Genomic DNA, 22,902 nt, shown 5'->3' on the forward strand with positions numbered 1-22,902 from the left:
GGAAGCAGTCATGGTGCAAGTGATGAAACACTACTAGGGAAAAGCCTAGCAGCAGCGCGGGTTTTAGGCCTATTAGTAGCGCGGGATGGTGCTCTACTGGTATGGCGCTACAGCTAAAGGTTAGTAGTAGCGTGGGTTAACCTACGCTACTGCTATATCGACTTAGTAGTAGCGTTTTCTCCAAACAATGCTGCTGGTAATTACTAGTAGCGCTTCTCCCTGCACGTGCTACTACTATTATTTCATATTTTATTTCTTTTTTATTTCATGTTTTATTCATACACCTTTATACAAGTTTTCATACAACAACAATTTAGAGATTGTTTTTACATCATAATGAGTTATTACATCACTGGGTGAAAGAACTGTGGACTAGTTTCAAGTGGATGGACATCCACTTGAAACTAGTCCGCGGTTCTTTCACCCAATGGTATAATAAATATCATCGTCATCATCATCATCATATCATTAACAACTTATCATCATAATACATCATTGTCATATAACACCTCCTCATGATCATAATTTTCATCAATGAGACATCACATAGCAAGTTGGTCACTAGTCATAATCACAACTACTCCTCATCATCAACTCTAACACATTGTACCACATAATAAATAATGTACCTCATAGGACCTACTGTTGGTGAACGTAGCAGAATTTTAAAATTTTCTACGCACCACCAAGATCAATCTATGGAGTCATCTAGCAACGAGGGAGAAGGGAGTGCATCTACATACCCTTATAGATCGCGAGCGGAAGCGTTCAAGAGAATGGGGTTGATGGAGTCGTACTCGTCGTGATCCAAATCACCGATGACCGAGCGCCGAACGGACGGCACCTCCGCGTTCAACACACGTATGGTTGGGAAGACGTCTCCTCCTTCTTGATCCAGCAAGGGAAGGAGAGGTTGATGGAGATCCAGCAGCACGACGGCGTGGTGGTGGAAGCAGCGGTGATCTCGGCAGGGCTTCACCAAGCTCCAACGAGAGAGAGAGAGAGAGAGAGAGAGAGAGAGAGAGGTGTTACGAGGGGAGAGGGAGGGGCCAGGGACTTGGTGCGGCTGCCCTCCCTCCCCCCACTATATATAGGGCCCCTAGGGGGGCCGGCCCTAGGAGATGGAATCTCCAAGGGGGGGCGGCGGCCAAGGGGGGACTTGCCCCCCAAGCCAAGTGGGGCGCCCCCCACCCCTAGGGTTTCCAACCCTAGTGAAAGAACATGCGGTGCCCCCATGTTTGGTTTTGGTAATTGATGACAATCTCTATGGACTAATGGTTGCCTTGAGTTATATTTGAAGGTTTTGTCCATAGACTTTTCTTGGAGTACATGTGTTGGTTTCAAGGAGAGTTTGTGTCGACCAAGGTGTTATTCAAGGAATTATCCAAAGATTGGTCATGTGAGAGTTGAGCTTATTGCAAGCATGTCTTGAAGAAGAAGATTGTGTGATCATTCATGTCTACCTTCAAGACATCATTCAAATGAAGAGAATTGGAAAGGTTCAAGGATGATCAAGACTAAGTCAAGAGTGAATCAAGTTGATCAACTCACAAAGCGCAGAAGATGTACCGAGAGGGATCAAGTGATCCCATGGTATGGTAAGAATTGTCAATTACGCTTTGTGTACTAACCCATGGTCTTCGTGAGAGTTCTTTGTGGGGTTAGGTTGCGGTGTGCAAGTTCAAGTGGAGCATCACGAAGAGATCAAATGCTTGAATCTTGCCGTCCTTTGTGGTGATAATGGACTTATGAAGATGTGCGGAAGAGTGGCTCACCCATAGTGGAGTATGGGGGAGCAATCAACTAGTCTTCATCGAGTCAACACAATCAAGAAAGGTGGTCCAACTTGAGGGAGTCAAGATTGTCATCATCTAGCTCAAGTGGACCATGTGCAAGGCAAAGGTTTTCCCTTGATAGGTTTTCTATTTTACCGATCTCATGATGGTAGTTGGGAGACCGGGTTATAGGATCGATTGTCGTACTATCAAGGGGGGCTCTCGATGAGTAGCTTGATCGTATCGTTCGTAGAGAGCTCAAACCATTGCATCCTTGCATCATCTTTCTTGGTTCTTGATGGTTCTCTTTGTGAGTCTTAGAGCTTATGGTCATCTTGATGACAAGCTCGAGTTCATCGAAAACGGAGTTCACTTGCATCTTCTATGATGTTTTCGATGTTGGAGGTTTTGCCGGTTCTTCTCGGTTGGAGGTTTCACTCCTCTATTTGTTGGCATACCTTCTCGATCGCTGTTTTGATGCTACTCGTCGTCTTGTTTCCAACAAGCTTGAGTTTGCTCAATTCGGAGCTCATATGCAGAAGTTATGGCAGTTCTGGTTTTCTTGAGAGTGGTTTTTGTCTGGTCCCAGCGGTAGTACCGCTTGGAGCTCTCAGCCGTTGTACCGCTGCTTCCGGGCGGTGGTACCGCCAACTTGCTCAGCAAAGACTTGGGTGGTTGTTCCGGCCAGGCACCGCCCAAGTACCGGTCAGGCCTCTGTTTTGATGCGGTACTCGGGCGGTGGTGGCCCGGTTGGTCCGGTCGTACCGGTACCACCGGTGTCCGGAGCGGTTCGACCGCTCAGGACTTAGCCGCCCGAGCGCTCAAGGCCATGCGGTTACACTGGCCCGGTACCGTTCGACTACCGCACTCAGGGGTGACTCCCTTTTGTTCCTATGCGGTGGTTGAGCGGTGGCTGGGCGGTTGGTCCGGTTGTTCTTCTCAACCGGTGCTACCGCCTGGTCGCCCGGTTGTACCGCCTAGTAGGGTTCTGCACGTATACTGTGAGTCCCTGTTGTACCGGGACCAGGAGCGGTAGTACCGCTCATGTGCGGGCTGAGCACATAACGGTTGGATTTTCCCCCTCCTATAAAAGGGGGTCTTCTTCCCCATTGAACCTAACCTTTTGAGCCCGTGTTCTTCCCCCATTGTTGACCTTCTTTGAGCTTGCTAACTCTCAATCCCTCCATGGATTCTTGCTAGTTTTTGAGGGAAAAGAGAGAGGAGATCTAGATCCACATTTCCACCAATCACTTTCTCCTCTATGTGAGGGGAACCCCTTGGATCTAGATCTTGGAGTTCTTGGTGTTCTCCTTCTTGTTCTTCCTCTCATTTTCCTCCCTAGCATTAGTTGCTCCGGTGGGATTTGAGAGAGAAGGACTTGGGCACTCCGTGTGCCCTTGCCATTGCATTTGGTGCATCGGTTTGAGTTCTCCACGGTGATATGTGGAAGTGAAGTTTGAGAAGCTTATTACTCTTGGGTGTTTGGGCACCCTAGAGCTTGTTCCTCTTGGGTGCCTTGGCGCCCTAGACGGTTGGTGTTGTTCGGAGCTCAATCATTGTGGTGTAAAGCTCCGGGCAAGCGTCGGGGTCTCCAATTAGGTTGTGGAGATCGCCCCGAGCAATTTGACGGGTATCGGTGACCGCCCCCAAGGGTTGCCAAAGTGTACGGGTTCGGTGACCGCCCCCAAGGGTTGCCATTTGTACGGGTTCGGTGACCGCCCTCAAGGGTCCCTTAGTGGAATCACGACATCTTGCATTGTGCGAGGGCGTGAGGAGATTACGGTGGCCCTAGTGGCTTCTTGGGGAGCATTGTGCCTCCACACCGCTCCAAACGGAGATTAGCATCCGCAAGGGTGTGAACTTCGGGATACATCATCATCTCCGCGTGCCTCGGTTATCTCTTACCCGAGCTCTTTACTTATGCACTTTACTTTGTGATAGCCATATTGTTTCTTGTCATATATCTTGCTATCACATAGTTGCTTATCTTGCTTAGCATAAGTTGTTGGTGCACATAGGTGAGCCTAGTTGTTTTAGGTTTTGTGCTTGACAAATTAACCGCTAGGTTTATTCCGCATTTGTTCAAGCCTAAATCGTAATTATTTTAAAACGCCTATTCACCCCCCCCCCTCTAGGCGACATCCACGATCTTACACCTAGGCGCAGGGGGAGGCCCATGGGGGGCGCACCAGCCCACCAGGGGCTGGTTCCCCTCCCACTTCAGCCCATGGGGCCCTCCGGTATAGGTGGCCCCACCCAGTGGACCCCCGGGACCCTTCCGGTGGTCCCGGTACAATACCGATTACCCCCGAAACCTTCCCGATGGCCAAAAGTGGACTTCCTATATATAAATCTTCACCTCCGGACCATTCCGGAACTCCTCGTGACGTCCGAGATCTCATCCGGGACTCCGAACAACTTTCGAGGTTACCGCATACTAATATCTCTACAACCCTAGCGTCACCGAACCTTAAGTGTGTAGACCCTACGGGTTCGGGAGACATGCAGACATGACCGAGAAGACTCTCCGGTCAATAACCAACAACGGGATCTGGATACCCATGTTGGCTCCCACATGTTCCACGATGATCTCATCGGATGAACCACGATGTCAAGGATTCAATCAATCCCGTATCCAATTCCCTTTGTCAATCGGTATGTTACTTGCCTGAGATTCGATCGTCAGTATCCCAATACCTCGTTCAATCTCGTTGCCGGCAAGTCACTTTACTCGTACCGTAATGCATGATCCCGTGACCAAACACTTGGTCACATTGAGCTCATTATGATGCTGCATTACCGAGTGGGCCCAGAGATACCTCTCCGTCATACGGAGTGACAAATCCCAGTCTCGATCCGTGTCAACCCAACAGATACTTTCGGGGATACCTGTAGTATACCTTTATAGTCACCCAAACATTGTGATGTTTGGTACACCCAAAGCACTCCTACGGCATCCGGGAGTTACACGATCTCATGGTCTAAGGAAATGATACTTGACATTAGAAAAGCTCTAGCAGACGAACTACACGATCTTGTGCTATGCTTAAGATTGGATCTTGTCCATCACATCATTCTTCTAATGATGTGATCCCGTTATCAATGACATCTAATGTCCATAGTTAGGAAACCATGACTATATGTTGATCAACGAGCTAGTCAACTAGAGGCTCAGTAGGGACATGTTGTGGTCTATATATTCACACATGTATTACGATTTCCGGATAACACAATTATAGCATGAACAATAGACAATTATCATGAACACGGAAATATAATAATAACCATTTTATTATTGCCTCTAGGGCATATTTCCAACAGTCTCCCACTTGCACTAGAGTCAATAATCTAGTTACATTGTGATGAATCGAACACCCATAGAGTTCTGGTGTTGATCATGTTTTGCTCGAGGAAGAGGTTTAGTCAACGGATCTGCGACATTCAGGTCCGTATGCACTTTGCAAATATCTATGTCTCCATTTTGAACATTTTCACGAATGGAGTTGAAGCGACGCTTGATATGCCTGGTCTTCCTATGAAACCTGGGCTCCTTGGCAAGGGCAATAGCTCCAGTGTTGTCACAGAAGAGAGTCATCGGGTCCGACGCATTGGGAATAACTCCTAGGTCGGTAATGAACTCCTTCACCCAGATTGCTTCTTGTGTTGCCTCCGAGGCTGCCATGTACTCTGCTTCACATGTACATCCCGCCATGACGCTTTGCTTGCAACTGCACCAGCTGACTGCCCCACCATTCAAAATATACACGTATCCGGTTTGTGACTTAGAGTCATCCAGATCTGTGTCGAAGCTAGCATCGACGTGACCCTTTACGACGAGCTCTTCGTCACCTCCATAGACGAGAAACATATCCTTAGTCCTTTTCAAGTACTTCAGGATATTCTTGACCGCTGTCCAGTGTTCCATGCCGGGATTACTTTGGTACCTTCCTACCAAACTTACGGCAAGGTTTACATCAGGTCTGGTACACAGCATGTGAAAGAACATGCGGTGCCCCCATGTTTGGTTTTGGTAATTGATGACAATCTCTATGGACTAATGGTTGCCTTGAGTTATATTTGAAGGTTTTGTCCATAGGCTTTTCTTGGAGTACATGTGTTGGTTTCAAGGAGAGTTTGTGTCGACCAAGGTGCTATTCAAGGAATTACCTAAAGATTGGTCTTGTGAGAGGTTGATCAAGACTAAGTCAAAGAGTGAATCAAGTTGATCAACCCACAAAGCGTAGAAGATGTACCGAGAGGGATCAAGTGATCCCATGGTATGGTAAGCATTGTCAATTACGCTTTGTGTACTAACACATGGTCTTCGTGAGGGTTCTTTGTGGGGTTAGGTTGCGGTGTGCAAGTTCAAGTGGAGCATCACGAAGAGATCAAATGCTTGAAGCTTGGCGTCCTTTGTGGTGACAATGGACTTGTGAAGATGTGCGGAAGAGTGGCTCACCCATAGTGGAGTATGGGGGAGCAATCAACTAGTCTTCATCAAGTCAACACAATCAAGAAAGGTTGCGGTGTGCAAGTTCAAGTGGAGCATCACGAAGAGATCAAATGCTTGAAGCTTGGCATCCTTTGTGGTGACAATGGACTTGTGAAGATGTGCGGAAGAGTGGCTCACCCATAGTGGAGTATGGGGGAGCAATCAACTAGTCTTCATCGAGTCAACCTAATCAAGAAAGGTGGTCCAACTTGAGGGAGTCAAGATCGTCATCATCTAGCTCAAGTGGACCATGTGCAAGGCAAAGGTTTGCCCTTGGTAGGTTTTCTATTTTACCGGTCTCATGATGGTAGCTAGGAGACCGGGTTATAGGATCGATTGTCGTACTATCAAGGGGGGCTCTCGATGAGTAGCTTGATCATATCGTTCGTTGAGAGCTCAAACCATTGCATCCTTGCATCATCTTTATTGGTTCTTATTTTGTTCTTCTCTTTGTGAGTTTTGGAGCTTATGGTCATCTTGGTGACAAGCTCGAGTTCATCGAAAACGGAGTTCACATGCATCTTCTATGATGTTTTCGATGTTGGAGGTTTTGCCGGTTCTTCTCGGTTGGAGGTTTCACTCCTCTATTTGTTGGCATACCTTCTCGATCGCTGTTGTGATGCTACTCGTCGTCTTGTATCTAACAAGCTTGAGTTTGCTCAATTCGGAGCTCATATGCAGAAGTTATGGCAGTTCTGGTTTTCCGTGGAGTTTACTTGCTTTCGTGGAAGTGGCTTAAGGATGGCGCCAGCGGTAGTACTGCTAGGCCGGAGTGGCAGTACCGATTATCGCCACAAGCGGTAGTACCGCTGTCCCACAGCGGTAGTACCACCCATGGGCATAAGCGGTAGTATGGCTCCGGTTCCACGCTAGTACCGCCTCGATTCGAGACGTGGTTTCCTCGTGTCAGGTTCAACGGCAGTAGGAGCGGTAGTACCGCTCATGTGCAGTAGTACCGCGGCTACCACCACCCCTAGTGCCGCTCAATGACCCTCCTCTCTATTCCTTCTCCTTGTGCTTGTGGTAGGCGTTGTGCGCGGTCCCAGCGGTAGTACCGCCGGGCCGGAGCGGCAGTACCGCTTATCGCCACAAGCGGTAGTACCGTTGTCCCAAGCGGCACTACCGCTGCGGCCAATGGTAGTACCGCTGGCTCCAGCGGTAGTGCCGCTCATACAGCTCCGCCACGCACTCTGTTTCGCTCCGCTCTCCGTGTTCTACCTCCCGGGCGGTAGTACCGCTCGTGCGCGGACTGAGCACATAACGGTTGGATTTGGGTGCTTCTATAAAAGGGGGTCTTCTTCCCCATTCAACCTTATCCGTTGAGCTCGTGTTCTTCCCCCATTGTTGACCTTCTTCGAGCTTGCTAACTCTCAATCCCTCAATGGATTCTTGCTAGTTTTTGAGGGAAAAGAGAGAGAAGATCTAGATCCACATTTCCACCAATCACTTTCTCCTCTATGTGAGGGGAACCCCTTGGATCTAGATCTTGGAGTTCTTTGTGTTCTCTTTCTTGTTCTTCCTCTCATTTTCCTCCCTAGCATTAGTTGCTTTGGTGGGATTTGAGAGAGAAGGACTTGGGCCCTCCGTGTGCCCTTGCCATTGCATTTGGTGCATCGGTTTGAGTTCTCCACGGTGATACGTGGAAGTTACAAGTTGAGAAGCTTATTACTCTTGGGTGCTTGGTACCCTTGAGCTTGTTCCTCTTGGGTGCTTGGGCGCCCTAGACGGTTGGTGGTGTTCGGAGCTCAATCATTATGGTGTAAAGCTCCGAGCAAGCGTCGGGGTCTCCAATTAGGTTGTGGAGATCGCCCCGAGCAATTTGACGGGTACTGGTGACCTCTCCCAAGGGTTGCCAAAGTGTACGGGTTCGGTGACCGCCCCCAAGGGTTGCCATTTGTACGGGTTCGGTGACCGCCCTCAAGGGTCCCTTAGTGGAATCACGGCATCTTGCATTGTGCGAGGGCGTGAGGAGATTACGGTGGCCCTAGTGGCTTCTTGGGGAGCATTGTGCCTCCACACCGCTCCAAACGGAGATTAGCATCCGCAAGGGTGTGAACTTTGGGATACATCGTTGTCTCTGTGTGCCTCGGTTATCTCTTACCCGAGCCCTTTACTTATGCACTTTACTTTGTGATAGCCATACTGTTCTTTGTCATATATCTTGCTATCACATAGTTGCTTATCTTGCTTAGCATAAGTTGTTGGTGCACATAGGTGAGCCTAGTTGTTTTAGGTTTTATGCTTGGCAAATTAACCGCTAGGTTTATTCTGCATTTGTTCAAGCCTAAACCATAATTATTTTAAAGCGCCTATTCACCCCCCCCCCCTCTAGGAGACATCCACGATCTTTCAGCATGGCATACATGATAGACCCTATGGCCAAGGCATAGGGGACGACACTCATCTTTTCTCTATCTTCTGCCGTGGTCGGGCATTGAGTTGTGCTCAATCTCACACCTTGCAATACAGGCAAGAACCCCTTCTTGGACTGATCCATATTGAACTTCTTCAATATCTTGTCAAGGTATGTACTTTGTGAAAGACCAATGAGGCGTCTCGATCTATCTCTATAGATCTTGATGCCTAATATATAAGCAGCTTCTCCAAGGTCCTTCATTGAAAAACACTTGTTCAAGTAGGCCTTTATGCTTTCCAAGAATTCCATATCATTTCCCATCAATAGTATGTCATCCACATACAATATGAGAAATGCTATGGAGCTCCCACTCACTTTCTTGTAAACGCAGGCTTCTCCATAAGTCTGCGTAAACCCAAACGCTTTGATCATCTCATCAAAACGAATGTTCCAACTCCGAGATGCTTGCACCAGCCCATAGATTGAGCGTTGGAGCTTGCACACCTTGTCAGCATTCTTAGGATCGACAAAACCTTCCGGCTGCATCATATACAATTCTTCCTTAAGGAAACCATTAAGGAATGCCGTTTTGACGTCCATTTTCCATATCTCATAATCATAGAATGCGGCAATTGCTAACATGATTCGGACGGGCTTCAGCTTCACTACGGGTGAGAAAGTCTCATCGTAGTCAACCCCTTGAACTTGTCGATAACCCTTAGCGACAAGCCGAGCTTTATAGATGGTCACATTACCATCTGCGTCTGTCTTCTTCTTAAAGATCCATTTATTTTCTATGGCTCGCCGATCAATGGGAAAGTCAGTCAAAGTCCATACTTCGTTTTCATACATGGATCCTATCTCGGATTTCATGGCTTCCAGCCATTTGTCGGAATCTGGGCCCGCCATCGCTTCTTCATAGTTCGAAGGTTCACCATTGTCCAAGAACATGATTTCCAGGACAGGGTTGCCGTACCACTCTGGTGCGTAACGTGTCCTTGTGGACCTTCGAATGTCTCACAACCATCATTAATTAATTCACACATATATACACACATGTGTGTATATATATATATACAATTTCTCCTAATTGGTGCCTTCGGAGCCAGTGGCATTAGCCTAGCTAATTGGTGCCTTCGGAGCACGATAACAATTGGAAGTGGTTCATGGGGGCGGTAACGGGTAATAGTATTCTCCTTTGGGATCTATGACCTGGTGAAGCAAAAATCCCGCTATTTCCTCTTGAATTGCTTCTATGCGGTCCTGTGCTAGGAGCTTGTCCCGCACCTCTTTGAACTGTTAAGAAGGAGATCAATATGCATGTGTATTAGTTGTGTGACTAGATATCGATAATGGTGTAAAAATTGTGAATAGTGTTCTGACAATCGATATCGTACCCACTCCTGTCTTTGAGATTTGCTCCTTTCAGACGTCATCATGCGAATGTTCTCGCAGACGTAGTATGCACATAGATCATTCCCCGGCGCCTGCTTCAGGGCCTTTACGAGAATGGAATTTGATCAGATAATAATTAATCAAGCATGATAATTAAAGAGATGGCAGCTAGCTAGTACTACTTAATTACTTACCTTGGGTCGATACCATTTCAGATTTTGTTTCCATGGGCCTGGAGTGGCCCTGATGAACTTTGCCCAAGCCCTGCCCGCCGACAAAGAAAATGAATAAATGGGTTATTAGATAGTTGTTATCAGGAAATGACGAACTAATTAAATAGGCCGAGATATAGTTAATAATGATTGAAATTACCTGTTGACTATCCCCTTCACGATGGTGTAGTCACTTGCTTTCTTAAGTAGTGAGTCTAGTACTTCAACTGTTCCTTCATCAACTTTAATGATTAACAAGATCCAGTGAAATCTGCATGCACACACGTTTGCATGTCTTAATTAAGCGGGCATATGTAAGCAAAAACATGTAGCTAGCTAGTAGGGAAAAACATAATTTGTAGTACAAGACAGTGTGACTCACTGGAAGTTGTAAGGAAGTAGTATATCTTCATTGTATTTGAGTTCCTTGAAGAACTGTAGCATGCTTTCCTCTACACTTTTTTCGTGATATGGATCTATTTTCCATGTGTATTCATTAATGGTATTTGGGTCAACGAACCCAATGCCATAGCGTCCACCTTTTTTCATTTCATAAATCTTCATCCTGCATAATACCACAGAAAAGAATATAGTGAGGATAATTACAGGTAATGATTGATCAAAATGATCACTACAGCTAGCTTGACACTTAAATTACAGAAAGAAATCACTTACAAACAATAGCAACTGACGATAGATTTGTCGACTGCATCTTTATTGTATAGCTGAAATAGTTCTGAATACTCAACGGTCACAGCTTTCTCATGGTAGTAATGATCCTTGGTGACATTAACCATGAGGGACTCTCGATTGGAATTCTTGGTAATGTCCATGTACCATTGATGCAATTCATACATTCTCGTCGGGAGCTTATTGACCTCCTCTGGCTCGACCAAAGGTTGGCCCCGGGCATATTTCCGTTTTATTTCCTCCTCTCTAGTCAGAGACATGGGCTCGATATCGAGGAGTTGTCCAACAGTGATCCCGATCGATTCAGCCTGCGCAATATGCTCCTCGGTTATTACCACATCGCCCTGTTGGAAATATGCCCTAGAGGCAATAATAAAAGTATTATTATTATATTTCCTTGTTCATGATAATTGTCTTTTATTCATGCTATAACTGTATTATCCGGAAATCGTAATACACGTGTGAATACATAGACCACAATATGTCCCTAGTGAGCCTCTAGTTGACTAGCTCGTTGTGATCAACAGATAGTCATGGTTTCCTGGCTATGGACATTGGATGTCGTTGATAATGGGATCACATCATTAGGAGAATGATGTGATGGACAAGACCCAATCCTAAGCATAGCACAAAGATCGTGTAGTTCGTTTGCTAGAGCTTTGCCAATGTCAAGTATCTCTTCCTTTGACCATGAGAGCGTGTAACTCCTGGATACCGTAGGAGTGCTTTGGGTGTATCAAACGTCACAACGTAACTGGGTGACTATAAAGGTGCACTACAGGTATCTCCGAAAGTATCTATTGTTTTATGCGGATCGAGACTGGGATTTGTCACTCCGTGTAAACGGAGAGGTATCTCTGGGCCCACTCGGTAGGACATCATCATATGCGCAATGTGACCAAGGAGTTGATCACGGGATGATGTGTTACGGAACGAGTAAAGTGACTTGCCGGTAACGAGATTGAACAAGGTATCGGTATACCGACGATCGAATCTCGGGCAAGTAAAATACCGCTAGACAAAGGGAATTGTATACGGGATCGATTGAGTCCTTGACATCGTGGTTCATCCGATGAGATCATCGTGGAACATGTGGGAGCCAACATGGGTATCCAGATCCCGCTGTTGGTTATTGACCGGAGAACGTCTCGGTCATGTCTGCATGTCTCCCGAACCCGTAGGGTCTACACACTTAAGGTTCGATGACGCTAGGGTTATAAAGGAAGCTTGTATGTGGTTACCGAATGTTGTTCGGAGTCCCGGATGAGATCCCGGACGTCACGAGGAGTTCCGGAATGGTCCGGAGGTAAAGATTTATATATAGGAAGTCCTGTTTCGGCCATCGGGACAAGTTTCGGGGTCATCGGTATTGTACCGGGACCACCGGAAGGGTCCCGGGGGCCCACCGGGTGGGGCCACCTGCCCCGGGGGGCCACATGGGCTGTAGGGGGTGCGCCTTGGCCTACATGGGCCAAGGGCACCAGCCCCAAGAGGCCCATGCGCCTAGGGAACCCTAGAGGGAAGAGTCCTCAAGGGGGAAGGCACCTCCGAGGTGCCTTGGGGAGGATGGACTCCTCCCCCCCTCTTGGCCGCACCCCTTTCTTGGAGTAAGGGGCAAGGCTGCGCCTCCCCCCTCTCCCCTGCCCCTATATATAGTGGAGGGGAGGGAGGGCATCCAGACCTGAGCCCTTGGCGCCTCCCTCCCTCCCGTGACACCTCCTCCTCTCCCGTAGGTGCTTGGCGAAGCCCTGCAGGATTGCCACGCTCCTCCATCACCACCACGCCGTTGTGCTGCTGCTGGATGGAGTCTTCCTCAACCTCTCCCTCTCTCCTTGCTGGATCAAGGCGTGGGAGACATCGTCGAGCTGTACGTGTGTTGAACGCGGAGGTGCCGTCCGTTCGGCACTAGGATCATCGGTGATCTGAATCACGACGAGTACGACTCCATCAACCCCGTTCACTTGAACGCTTCCGCTTAGCGATCTACAAGGGTATGTAGATGCACTCTCCTTTCTACTCGTTGCTGGTCTCTCCATAGATAGATCTTGGTGACACGTAGGAAAATTTTGAATTTCTGCTACGTTCCCCAACAGTGGCATCATGAGCTAGGTCTATTGCGTAGATTCTTTGCACGAGTAGAACACAAAGTAGTTGTGGGCGTTGATGTTGTTCAATATGCTTACCGTTACTAGTCCAATCTTGTTTCGACGGTATTGTGGGATGAAGCGGCCCGGACCGACCTTACACGTACTCTTACGTGAGACAGGTTCCACCGATTGACATGCACTTGGTGCATAAGGTGGCTAGCGGGTGCCAGTCTCTCCCACTTTAGTCGGAACGGATTCGATGAAAAGGGTCCTTATGAAGGGTAAATAGCAATTGGCATATCACGTTGTGGTCTTGCGTAGGTAAGAAACGTTCTTGCTAGAAACCCATAGCAGCCACGTAAAACATGCAACAACAATTAGAGGACGTCTAACTTGTTTTTGCAGGGTATGCTATGTGATGTGATATGGCCAAGAAGAATGTGATGAATGATATGTGATGTATGAGATTGATCATGTTCTTGTAATAGGATTCACGACTTGCATGTCGATGAGTATGACAACCGGCAGGAGCCATAGGAGTTGTCTTTATTTTTGTATGACCTGCGTGTCATTGAAGAACGCCATGTAAACTTACTTTACTTTATTGCTAAACGCGTTAGCCATAGAAGTAGAAGTAGTCGTTGGCGTGACAACTTCATGAAGACACGATGATGGAGATCATGATGATGGAGATCATGGTGTCATGCCGGTGACGATGATGATCATGGAGCCCCGAAGATGAAGATCAAAAGGAGCAAAATGATATTGGCCATATCATGTCACTATTTGATTGCATGTGATGTTTATCATGTTTATGCATCTTGTTTACTTAGGACGACGGTAGTAAATAAGATGATCCCTTACAAAATTTCAAGAAGTGTTCTCCCCTAACTGTGCACCGTTGCTACAGTTCGTCGCTTCTAAGCACCACGTGATGATCGGGTGTGATGGATTCTTACGTTCACATACAACGGGTGTAAGACAGTTTTACACAGCGAAAACACTTAGGGTTAACTTGACGAGCCTAGCATGTGCAGACATGGCCTCGGAACACGGAGACCGAAAGGTCGAGCATGAGTCGTATGGTAGATACGATCAACATGAAGATGTTCACCGATGATGACTAGTCCGTCTCACGTGATGATCGGACACGGCCTAGTTGACTCGGATCATGTGATCACTTAGATGACCAGAGGGATGTCTATCTAAGTGGGAGTTCATAAGATGAACTTAATTATCCTGAACATAGTCAAAAGACCTTTTGCAAATTATGTCGTAGCTCGCGCTTTAGTTCCACTGTTTAGATATGTTCCTAGAGAAAATATAGTTGAAAGTTGATAGTAGCGATTATGCGATCAGTAGAAAGCTTATGTCCTTAATGCACCGCTCAGTGTGCTGAACCCCAACGTCGTTTGTCGATGTTGCGAACATCGGACATACACGTTTTGATAACTACGTGATAGTTCAATTAAATGGTTTAAGTAGAGGCACCAAAGACGTTTTCGAAACGTCGCGGAACATATGAGATGTTTCGAGGGCTGAAATTGGGATTTCAGGCTCGTGCCCACGTCAAGAGGTATAAGACCTCCGACGATTTTCTTAGCCTGCAAACTAAGGGAGAAAAGCTCAATCGTTGAGCTTGTGCTCAGATTGTCTGAGCACAACAATCACTTGAATCGAGTGGGAGTTGATCCTCCAGATGAGATAGTGATGTTTCCCCAAAGTCATTGCCACCAAGCTGCTAGAGCTTCGTGATGAACTATAACATATCAGGGATAGATATGATGATCCTTGAAATATTCATGATGTTTGACACCGCGAAAGTAGAAATCAAGAAGGAGCATCAATTGTTGATGGTTGGTGAAACCACTAGTTTCAAGAAGGGCAAGGGAACAAAGGGATACTTCATGAAACGGCAATTCAGCTGCTGCTCTAGTGAAGAAACCCAAGGTTGAACCCAAACCCGAGACTAAGTGCTTCTGTAATAAGGGGAACAACCACTGGAGCAGCATTACCCTAGATACTTGGTAGATGAGAAGGCTGGCAAGGTCGATAGAAGTATATTGGATATACATTATGTTAATGTGTACTTTACTAGTACTCCTAGTAGCACCAGGGTATTGGATACCGGTTCGGTTGCTAAGTGTTAGTAACTCGAAATAAAAGCTACGGAATAAACGGAGACTAGCTAAAGGTGAGCTGACGATATATGTTGGAAGTGTTTCCAAGGTTGATATGATCAAGCATCGCACGCTCCCTCTACCACCGAGATTGGTGTTTGCGTTGAGCATAGACATGATTGGATTATGTCTATCGCAATACGGTTATTCATTTAAGGAGAATAATGGTTACTCTATTTTTGAATAATACCTTCAATGGTCTTGCACCTAAAGGAATGGTTTATTGAATCTCGGTCGTAGTGATACACATTTTCATGCCAAAAGATATAAGATAGTAATGATAGTACCACTTACTTGTGGCACTGCCATGTAAGTCATAATGGTATAAAACGCATGAAGAAGCTCCATGTTGATGGATCTTTGGACTCACTCGTTTTTGAAAAGTTTGAGACATGCGAACCATGTCTATTGGTGTATATGCATGAAGAAACTCCATGCAAATGGATCGTTCGGACTCACTTGATTTTGAATCACTTGAGATATGCAAATCATACCACATGGGCAAGATGACTGAAAAGCCTCATTTTCAGTAAGATGGAACAAGATAGCAACTTGTTGGAAGTAACACATTTTGATGTGTGCAGTCGAATGAGTGCTGAGGCATGCAGTGAATATCATTATGTTCTTACTTCACAGATGATTCGAGTAAATGTTGAGTATATTTACTTGATGAAACACAAGTCTGAATTATTGAATGGTTCAAGTAATTTCAGAGTGAAGTAGCAGATCATTGTGACAAGAGGATAAAATGTCTATGATATGATCATAGAGATGAATATCTGAGTTACGAGTTTTGGCACACAATTAAGACATTGTGGAAATTGTTTCGCAATTAATACCGCCTGGAACACCATAATGTGATGGTGTGTCCGAACATCATAGTTGCACCCTATTGGATATGGTGCGTACCATGATGTCTCTTATCGAATTACCACTATCGTTCATGGGTTAGGCATTAGAGACAACCACATTCACTTTAAATAGGGCACCACGTAATTCCGATGAGATGACACCGTATGAATTATGGTTTAGAGAAACCTAAGTTGTCGTTTCTTAAAAGTTTGGGGCTGCGACGCTTATATGAAAAAGTTTCAGGTTGATAAGCTCGAACCCAAAGCGGATAAAATGCATCTTCATAGGAAACCCAAAACAGTTGGGTATACCTCCTAATTCAGATCCGAAAGCAATATGGATTGTTTCTAGAATCGGGTCCTTTCTCGAGGAAAAGTTTCTCTCGAAAGAATTGAGTGGGAGGATGGTGGAGACTTGATGAGGTTATTGAACCGTCTCTTCAACTAGTGTGTGACAGGGCACAGGGAGTTGTTCCTGTGGCACCTACACCAATTGAAGTGGAAGCTTATGATATTGATCATGAAACTTCGGATCAAGTCACTCCCAAACCTCGTAGGATGACAAGGATGCGTACTACTTCAGAGTGGTACGTAATCCTGTCTTGAAGGTCATGTTGCTAGACAACAATGAACCTACGAGCTATGGAGAAGCGATGGTGGGCCCGGATTCCGATAAATGGCTTGAGGCCATAAAATCCGAGAGAGGATCCATGTATGAAAACAAAGTGTAGACTTTGGCAGAACGGCTCGATGGTCGTAAGGCTAATGAGTACAGATGGATTTCAAAAGGAAGACGGACAATGATGGTAAATGTCACCATTAAGAAAGCTCGACTTGTCGTTAAGATGTTTTCCGACAAGTTCAAGGAGTTGACTACGATGAGATTTTCTCACTCGTAGCGATGCTAAGAGTCTGTTGGAATTATATTAGCGATTACTGCATTATTTATGAAATCTTGCAGATAGGATGTCAAAACATTGTTTCCTCGACGATTTTAATGAGGAAAGGTTGTATGTGATACAACCGGAAGGTTTTGTCAATCCCGAAAGATGCTAATAAGTATGCAAAGCTCCAGCAATCCTTCTAAGGACTGGAGTGAGCATCTCGGAGTTGGAATGTATGCTTTGATGATGATCAAAATTTTGGGTTTGTACAAAGTTTATGAGAAACTTGTATTTCCAAAGAAGTGAGTGGGAGCACTATAGAATTTCTGATGAGTATATGTTGTTGACATATTGTTGATCAGAAATGACGTAGAATTTCTGGAAAGCATATAGGGTTATTTTGAAAGTGTTTTTCAATGGAAAGCCTGGATTAAGCTACTTGAACATTGAGCATCAAGATCTATAAGGATAGATCAAAATGCTTAATAATACTTTCAAATGAGCACATACCTTGACATGATCTTGAAGGTGTTCAAGATGGACCAGTCAAAGAAGGAGTTCTTGCCTGAGTTGTAAGGTACGAAGTTAAGACTTAAAGCTCGACCACGGCAGAATAGAGAGAAAGGACGAAGGTCGTCCCCTATGCTTAAGACGTAGGCTCTTCAGTATGCTATGCTGTGTACCGCACCTGAAGTGTGCCTTGCCATGAGTCAGTCAAGGGGTACAAGAGTGATCCAAGAATGGCTCACAGGACAGCGGTCAAAGTTATCCTTAGTAACTAGTGGACTAAGGAATTTTCTCGATTATGGAGGTGGTAAAAGAGTTCGTCGTAAAGGTTACGATCGATGCAAGCTTGACACCTATCCGGATAGCTCTGAGTAGAGAGACCGGATACATATAATGGAGCAATAATTTAGAATAGCTCCAAGTAGAACAGTTGTTTGGAATAGCTCCAAATAGAGCGTGGTAGCTGCATCTAGGAGATGACATAGAGATTTGTAAAGCACACACGGATCTGAAAGGTTCAGACCCGTTGACTAAAACCTCTCTCACAAGCAACATGATCAAACATAAAACTCATTGAGTGTTAATCACATAGTGATGTGAACTAGACTACTGACTCTAGTAAACTCTTGGGTATTAGTCACATGGCGATGTGACCTGTGAGTGTTAATCACATGGCGATGTGAACTAGATTATTGACTCTAGTGCAAGTGGGAGACTGTTGGAAATATGCCCTAGAGGCAATAATAAAAGTATTATTATTATATTTCCTTGTTCATGATAATTGTCTTTTATTCATGCTATAACTGTATTATCCGGAAATCGTAATACACGTGTGAATACATAGACCACAATATGTCCCTAGTGAGCCTCTAGTTGACTAGCTCGTTGTGATCAACAGATAGTCATGGTTTCCTGGCTATGGACATTGGATGTCGTTGATAACGGGATCACATCATTAGGAGAATGATGTGATGGACAAGACCCAATCCTAAGCATAGCACAAAGATCGTGTAGTTCGTTTGCTAGAGCTTTGCCAATGTCAAGTATCTCTTCCTTTGACCATGAGAGCGTGTAACTCCTGGATACCGTAGGAGTGCTTTGGGTGTATCAAACGTCACAACGTAACTGGGTGACTATAAAGGTGCACTACAGGTATCTCCGAAAGTATCTATTGTTTTATGCGGATCGAGACTGGGATTTGTCACTCCGTGTAAACGGAGAGGTATCTCTGGGCCCACTCGGTAGGACATCATCATATGCGCAATGTGACCAAGGAGTTGATCACGGGATGATGTGTTACGGAACGAGTAAAGTGACTTGCCGGTAACGAGATTGAACAAGGTATCGGTATACCGACGATCGAATCTCGGGCAAGTAAAATACCGCTAGACAAAGGGAATTGTATACGGGATCGATTGAGTCCTTGACATCGTGGTTCATCCGATGAGATCATCGTGGAACATGTGGGAGCCAACATGGGTATCCAGATCCCGCTGTTGGTTATTGACCGGAGAACGTCTCGGTCATGTCTGCATGTCTCCCGAACCCGTAGGGTCTACACACTTAAGGTTCGATGACGCTAGGGTTATAAAGGAAGCTTGTATGTGGTTACCGAATGTTGTTCGGAGTCCCGGATGAGATCCCGGACGTCACGAGGAGTTCCGGAATGGTCCGGAGGTAAAGATTTATATATAGGAAGTCCTGTTTCGGCCATCGGGACAAGTTTCGGGGTCATCGGTATTGTACCGGGACCACCGGAAGGGTCCCGGGGGCCCACCGGGTGGGGCCACCTGCCCCGGGGGGCCACATGGGCTGTAGGGGGTGCGCCTTGGCCTACATGGGCCAAGGGCACCAGCCCCAAGAGGCCCATGCGCCTAGGGAACCCTAGAGGGAAGAGTCCTCAAGGGGGAAGGCACCTCCGAGGTGCCTTGGGGAGGATGGACTCCTCCCCCCCCTCTTGGCCGCACACCTTTCTTGGAGTAAGGGGCAAGGCTGCGCCTCCCCCCTCTCCCTTGCACCTATATATAGTGGAGGGGAGGGAGGGCATCCAGACCTGAGCCCTTGGCGCCTCCCTCCCTCCCGTGACACCTCCTCCTCTCCCGTAGGTGCTTGGCGAAGCCCTGCAGGATTGCCACGCTCCTCCTTCACCACCACGCCGTTGTGCTGCTGCTGGATGGAGTCTTCCTCAACCTCTCCCTCTCTCCTTGCTGGATCAAGGCGTGGGAGACATCGTCGAGCTGTACGTGTGTTGAACGCGGAGGTGCCGTCCGTTCGGCACTAGGATCATCGGTGATTTGAATCACGACGAGTACGACTCCATCAACCCCGTTCACTTGAACGCTTCCGCTTAGCAATCTACAAGGGTATGTAGATGCACTCTCTTTCTACTCGTTGCTGGTCTCTCCATAGATAGATCTTGGTGACACGTAGGAAAATTTTGAATTTCTGCTACGTTCCCCAACACGCCCACCCCGGGAATGTTAACGGTTTGCCCACAATAATATTGGGCGCGCCTACTCTCATGTGTTGTTGGCACAACAAGCGGGGGGATTGATTGCGCCGCATGTTCTCCCAGCTGGGGAACGGTTTTACCGCTCCTTTTGCCAGCTGATTTGCTCGAGCTCGAGCTTGCCTCTTTCTGTAGACGTGCTCGATTTAACTTCTTGATGTGGCGCTCATAGTCTGTGTCAACAGGCTTGGGAGCTGATGCTCTAGCCATACGAATGAAGTGGTCAATCTTTTCCACAGGCACTTTTTCCCTTGGCGGCGGTGGCGGTTTCGGTGCAAAATGGGCTTCCACCTAGGCCTTCGATATGGCTATGTTTTCCTCCTCGGACTTGTCGTAAGGCCTCTGCGGAAGAGGCGCGAGGCTTGGACCATATTGAAATCGCTTGCCTCCGCCTGTACCTCCAGTACTACCTCGACTTGTACCGCTACGCACCATAGCTGAGGCGGCTCTCTTCCATGATTGCTGAGGCGGCAAAGACGGCTGACGTGGCTGAGTTGGAGGAGGAGTGGCCTGAAGTTGTGCCGGACTTGGAGGAGGAGTGGCCTGAAGCTGTGCCGGACTTGGAGGAGGAGTGGCCTGACGCTTTGCCGGACTTGGAGGAGGAGTGGCCTGAAGTTGTGCCGGACTTGGAGGAGGAGTGGCCTGACGCGTTGGTGGACTTGGAGGAGCGGGAGTCTGCTGACTCGGTGGCGGACTGCGATGAGGAGTCAGATGACGCGGTGTCGGTGGCCTTCGAAAGATGATGCAATCCTGTCTTCATAGGATGATACAATGGTTGGCCTCTCCTAGTGTGTGCTCATCGTCACCTCCAGGAATGTCAAGCTCTAGCCCCGAATATTGGTCCACCACCTCATCAACCAAGACACGAGCATAGCCCGCTGGAAATTGGGTTGCAATGGAAGGTTGCCTCGGGGGGATTTGTAAAAGCAAGGGCGTCCGCCACCTTCATGGATATGTTCTTCATTTTGAAGTGTAGCTCGCAGTTAGTGCTCTCCATGATGTCATCCACTGGGTAGCTATCCAGCAATGCGTCGCCCGAGGCGGAACCCACGCTGCTTCTCGGCATGGATGGGACGGTGCTATCCAATGGTGGATCATCCGCTAGCTGCTGAGACCCCCTTTGCTGGCTAAGTGAGTCGATCTGCTCCTGCTGCCGCTGGAATTTGACTGCAAAGTCCGCGTGCGCTGATTCTAGGCCTTGAAGGCGTTCATAGTCTAGCTTCCTCTGCTCCTCCTCCATCTTTCTCTTCTTCTCCTCCGCAATCTTCTTTCTCGCACGGGTTCTGTAGTCGGCGGTCCAGTCCGAAAACCCCTCATACCACGGAATAGCGCCCATGCCTCGTGTTCTTCCCGGGTGTTCAGGATTTCCCAGGGCACGCGTAAGCTCGTCGTTCTCTCTGTTGGGCTCGAACAACCCCGATCGAGCCTCTTCTATTGCAACAAGTAGCTTATCTTCGGCTCCGTCCAGACATGCCTTCTTCGAAACTTTGCCTGTCTTCGGGTCCAACTCCCTCCCATGTGCGTAGAACCAAGTCCTGCACCTGGGGGGCATCTCAATGTTTCTGGAGTGACACATGCATCCAGCATCTCTTTCTCAGACTTATCCCACTTAGGCATTCCCACCGCATAGCCACCTGGCCCCAGCTTATGAAACTTATCCTTTTTTGCGGCATTGGCCTTGTTTATTCTCGATCGTTCCTTAGATAATTCCGAATCCTTGAATTTCACGAAATCGTCCCAATGAGCACTTTGATTCTCTAGTGTTCCCTCGAATACTGGAGTCTTCCTTCCTCCGTTGACGTACTTGGCCCATTCACGAATTTTGTGGTTCTTGAATGCAACCGCCATCTTCCTAAGAGCAGCGTCCTTGACTTTCTCCACATCTGCATCTGTGAAATGATCTGGTAGGGTGAAATCTTCCATGAGCGTTTCCCAAAGCAGAAGTTTTTGTCTGTCGTCGACAAAAATAACTCCTGGACATGGCTTTGCTGGCTCTCTCCATTCTTGAAGGGAGATCGGGAGTTGGTCCTTCACAAGAACTCCGCACTGACGAATGAACTTGTCCGCAATCTTCTTAGGCGCTAATGGTTCGCCATTAGGTCTGATGGCCTCGATATTGTACTTTACGACCTCCTTCAACTTTTTGTTCGGGCCACGTTTCCTGTTGCCTAAAGATTTTCTCGATCCGGATGGCTGAAAGAAGAAAGATCGATTCGTTGATATATCTTCAAGTCATTTAAAACATGTGATGATCACCAGATGCCTGCTTATATAAATATATATACCTCGCCGGTCTTTGTTGTTTCAAGATCAACATTTTCTTCGTCATGTTCATAGTTCATGTTGGAAATATGCCCTAGAGGCAATAATAAATTGATTATTATTATATTTCCTTGTTCATGATAATCGTTTATTATCCATGCTAGAATTGTATTGATAGGAAACTCAGATACATGTGTGGATACATAGACAACACCATGTCCCTAGTAAGCCTCTAGTTGACTAGCTTGTTGATCAATAGATGGTTACGGTCTCCTGACCATGGACATTGGATGTCGTTGATAACGGGATCACATCATTAGGAGAATGATGTGATGGACAAGACCCAATCCTAAGCCTAGCACAAAGATCGTGTAGTTCGTATGCTAAAGCTTTTCTAATGTCAAGTATCATTTCCTTAGACCATGAGATTGTGCAACTCCCGGATACCATAGGAATACTTTGGGTGTGCCAAACATCACAACGTAACTGGGTGGCTATAAAGGTACACTACAGGTATCTCCGAAAGTGTCTGTTGGGTTGGCACAAATCGAGACTGGGATTTGTCACTCCGTGTAAACGGAGAGGTATCTCTGGGCCCACTTGGTAGGACATCATCATAATGTGCACAATGTGATCAAGGAGTTGATCACGGGATGATGTGTTATGTAACGAGTAAAGAGACTTGCCGGTAACAAGATTGAA

Source organism: Triticum aestivum, chromosome 6A, assembly GCF_018294505.1.
Source record: "Triticum aestivum cultivar Chinese Spring chromosome 6A, IWGSC CS RefSeq v2.1, whole genome shotgun sequence".
NCBI classification, from domain to species: Eukaryota; Viridiplantae; Streptophyta; class Magnoliopsida; order Poales; family Poaceae; genus Triticum; species Triticum aestivum.